This window comes from Benincasa hispida, chromosome 8 (assembly GCF_027475165.1).
Source record: "Benincasa hispida cultivar pf3 chromosome 8, pf3_genome.v1.1, whole genome shotgun sequence".
In the NCBI taxonomy this organism is placed as follows: Eukaryota; Viridiplantae; Streptophyta; class Magnoliopsida; order Cucurbitales; family Cucurbitaceae; genus Benincasa; species Benincasa hispida.
This window is the reverse complement of record NC_143485.1, coordinates 64542361-64546687: the sequence shown is the minus strand read 5'-3', so window position 1 is coordinate 64546687 and position 4327 is coordinate 64542361. Positions and strand designations below refer to the sequence as shown.

Below are 4327 nucleotides of genomic sequence, written 5' to 3'. Positions count from 1 at the left end.
ATGGTTATCCTATGAAATATTAATCTCTTCAGTTAATGGCATTACAAATAAAGATGAATGAACTCGTGACCCAATCTTATACAAACTCATTGTATATGATACCCCTATTCGGATGTCTCCACACGAACAATTTGGATCACATCATTTGTCACTATATCCGTAGTATTACCAGGATAAGACACCCAATCTTATCCGTATATTACAGGCACTTTAGGTTATCACTTGAACATTATCCACCTGTATGCCAACTACATACTGTTCAAGTCTCATAAAATATCTTGGATTTTTACTATAATGGATAATTCATTATTGCATATTTATCATGGATCGAAGATAAAGACTTCAAATTCATCTGATTGAGCCAATTTAATTTATATATACTTTTAATAGGCATCATCATCCAATAAGAAGATATTCTCCGATGTTGGCACATCTAATTAACCTTTCGCAATTAGAATACCAACCATATAGTCACTAAGAGATCTAGGAGATGAGGGGCTTGATTTTCCTTTTTATTTTTTTCACAGGGATCAATGATTTGAATAAATGTTAGTAGAAGATCCATTACCAATATTCCATCAATCTATCAATATGAGTGTAGTTCAACTAGTATAGTGTTCATAATATCGTTTTCGAGGTTAGAGGTTCGATTTTCCCACCTAGATTTTAAGTTGGAATCCCACATAGTGAAAATACCATAAAAATTTTTGCTAGCCCATTTTTTTTTTTTAACTTAAATTCAATCCAACTGAAATTTTCCTCGTAAATTTACTGGATTTTTTTTAGTAAGTTTCTTATCAATTAGCTTACTGTAAATTTTTCATAGTTTTTCTTTTTTCTTTTTTTATCAATTCTATTTTTTATCCTTCAACTTATGTTAATTTATTTATTTTTACTCAATTTCATCTCCAACTTCTTTCCTATAAATTTAAGTGAGTTTAATTTCTTGTAAGAACTAAAATTTATTGAATTTTCTCCAATTTTCAACTATAAGGAAAATTTTACACAAGAATTTTTTTTTACCATAAAATTTTCAAAATTACTTTTTGTGTTAAGTCTCCCAAATATGTTCCATTTCTTTTAAGAAAAGAAATATATATATATATATATATTATTTATTTATTTATATCACTCCATATTTTCACAAGAATGTGAGATGATATTGTTGAAGGGTAAATACTCCAAAAAATTGATATCATTATAAATTTCCTCCTACAATTACATATCATCAGTTTTTAAAATCAATTTTTAATTATCTGTGCTTAAAATAGATGGCCATATGTAATCGCATTTAAAAGCAATAATGTCTTATCTATTTATAAGTGGAACATATTCTAAGTTCCACGTATTTATTACCTTACAAAGATTTAAACGTTTGATCTTACTTTTCTACTAAATACAAACTAAATACTTAAAACCCATTTGATAATAATTTTATTTTTTAATTTTTATGTTTTTGAAATTTATGTCTTTTCTCTCTCCATATATCTATTATAATTTTTACCTATATTGGATAAACACTTGAATTCCTATTCAAATTCTAGAAAAAAAAAATTGAATACTATTTGTTTAGTTTTCAAATTTTAGCTTAGTTTTTTAGATTTTTGAAAACATGAGTAGAAAATAAACAATAAAGCATTGTAACTGATATAAAAGTTTTACTGAACTTAAATAAAAAACATTTTAAGTATGTGAACCTCTAATTCTCAAACATTAAAACCCTAAAATCAATACAATTTCAATCCTAAAAATTGAGTTAGACATATTATTTTAAAATCAAAGACTCTTGAAATAATAGTTAGTTCTTTGGTTTAAGATTTAGACAGTCTCACAAAATAGAATGATCAATCCTACTAAAATGTTATTGACTTGAAAAGAATAAACAACTTAATTTATTATAATCTCTCAAAATAAATAGAAGTAATGTTAATAAATTTAATTTAACAAAATCAAATAATTATGAAAGGACTTAAAAATCATATGATTCACATCGAATAATAACTTTTGTCATGGAACAAGTTTTATAGAAAGAGATTTTATTTTAATTTTTAATTTTTTAATGTTGGTATTTAAAATTTGGTCCATCTCGTCACTCTCGCCCACTACACCCACTCTCTTTCTCTACAACTCCGCCGCAGAGCTGCCATGGCCGACGGCGATCCACCACTCCAAAATCTCCAGAAACTTCCATTGAAATCCCGCCTCCTCCTCCGCCTACGCTCCGTCATCGTTGAAAAATGTTGCCGCCCCAACATGACCGTCAATCGCCCTCTCATTTCTCTTTTCGAGCCCAAAGTCTCCGCTTCCTCTGCCGCTCACGACGGCGTCTTCACTCGCGACACCGTCATCGATCCCTCTCGTAACCTCTGGTTTCGCCTCTTCGTCCCTTCCCCCACTTCCGACGACCTCCCCATGCCCATCCTCATCTACTTTCACGGCGGCGGTTTCGTCTTCTTCTCTTCTGATTTCCTTCCCTTCGATATTCTCTGTCGCCAACTCGCGCGTAACCTCCAAGCAATCGTTGTATCTGTCAATTACCGCCTCTCTCCCGAGCACCGCTATCCTTCTCAGTACGAGGACGGATTTGACGCTTTGAAGTTCATCGACGAATTGGATTCAAGTGCTTTTCCGGAGAAATCTGATTTCGGCCGCTGTTTTATTTCTGGAGATAGCGCCGGCGGAAACATAGCGCACCACGTCGTAGTCAGATCTGGCGATTACGACTTCAAGAAGGTGAAGATCAGAGGCTTGATCGCGATTCAACCGTTCTTCGGTGGAGAGGAGCGGACCGAATCGGAGATCCGATTCGCAAAGTCGCCTACGTTGAATTTGGAGCGGGCTGATTGGTACTGGAAGGCGTTTTTGCCTGATGGATCGAACAGAAAACATCCGGCGGCGCACGTGTTTGGAGCGGACGGTGTAAACATTTCGGCCGTGAAGTTTCCGGCGACGCTTGTGATCGTAGGAGGATGTGATCAGTTGCAAGATTGGGATAGAAAATACTATGAGTGGCTGAAGAACGCCGGAAAAGAAGTGGAATTAGTCGAATATCCGAAGGCGATTCATGCATTTTACACCATTCCTGAACTGCCGGAAGCTTCGTTGCTGATTAAAGATGTTAAGAATTTCATTCAGAAAACAGTCAGCAACGTAAATCATCAATGAAACTCAACTCAACTCAATTTCAACTTCCATTGTGAGACTGGTTCTTCTTAATTCTTAACTTGTTCAATTCTAGTCATGTTTAATTTTAGTATTTAATTCTGTTTCATCCTCATAGAATATTAATTATTCCTATTATTATTATTATTTTCTTTATCAATAAGAATAATTATCATTTTGTAAACTATGTTTGAATAGAGGTAAAAAGATGAGTGATGGTCTAATATTCTTTTTATATCAAATCAGCTTCCCTAACTAATTTTTTAAAAAACTACCCTATTCACTTTTCAATTTTTACTACTATTTTTTTTTTCTTTTATCAAAATAATTTAGATGCAAACAACTCAATATGATTTTTCAAGTTTAAAACTGAAATTTACCCCCCCAAAAAAAAACTCATTTTACTTTATGTGATTTTTCTGTTTAAAAATTATTTTGAAAGATATAGCAATCACAAATTAAGCCTTAAAATTAGTTAGTTTACTATAGGTTTTTTAAAAATCTTTTTATTATTCGTTAGCATTTTCATAATATATTTATAGATTAAATTTAAAATTTATTAAAAGTTCTTAGACATTTGACCTTTACAAGTCTCCAAATTTAAATTATAGGGATGGAATGGTATTACTTATATTAGTTTATGTCTAAAAAGATAAATTAGTCTAAAATTATGTCTAAAAGATAAATTATGACATAAATTATAAAAGATAAATTATGACATAAATTATGTCAAACTAATTTATGTCTAAAAGATAAATTAGTTTTTAAATATTTAAATATATTACTTATAAAATATAAAATTATAAGTTCATGTTTACTATACCTTTTTGAATTTTATGGAACTCACAAAATTAAAGACAAAGTTGAATTGAACGAAAACAAATGTAATGTGTTCCTTTTGAAATTATTTTAAGGCGAAGGTGATTAATTTCTTCAAGTGGAATTGGATCAATTTTCACCTAAGTTTTTTTTCTTATTTTAATGTGAGGATAATTTTTAAGTTGGATTACGAGAATAAGCATTATTGGAAAAGGGATAATATAATATGAATTATGAATATAATCAGCTCCCAATTTATTTATTTATTTATTTATCTCAGACTTTATGCTCTAATTATTGGGGGGTTAAAGTTTCCACTTTGGAAGATAGCGATGGTATTGTTTTT

General features: G+C 30.9%; 1 pseudogene across 1 annotated transcript; it reads left to right on the top strand.

The window, feature by feature from the left end:
• Nucleotides 1–1999: 1999 nt before the first annotated feature.
• On the top strand, nucleotides 2000–3346 carry LOC120083420 (putative carboxylesterase 18 pseudogene; annotated as a pseudogene). Its single transcript, XR_016531154.1, has one exon. The product of XR_016531154.1 is annotated as a putative carboxylesterase 18 pseudogene (transcript).
• The last annotated feature ends 981 nt before the right edge of the window (nucleotides 3347–4327 follow it).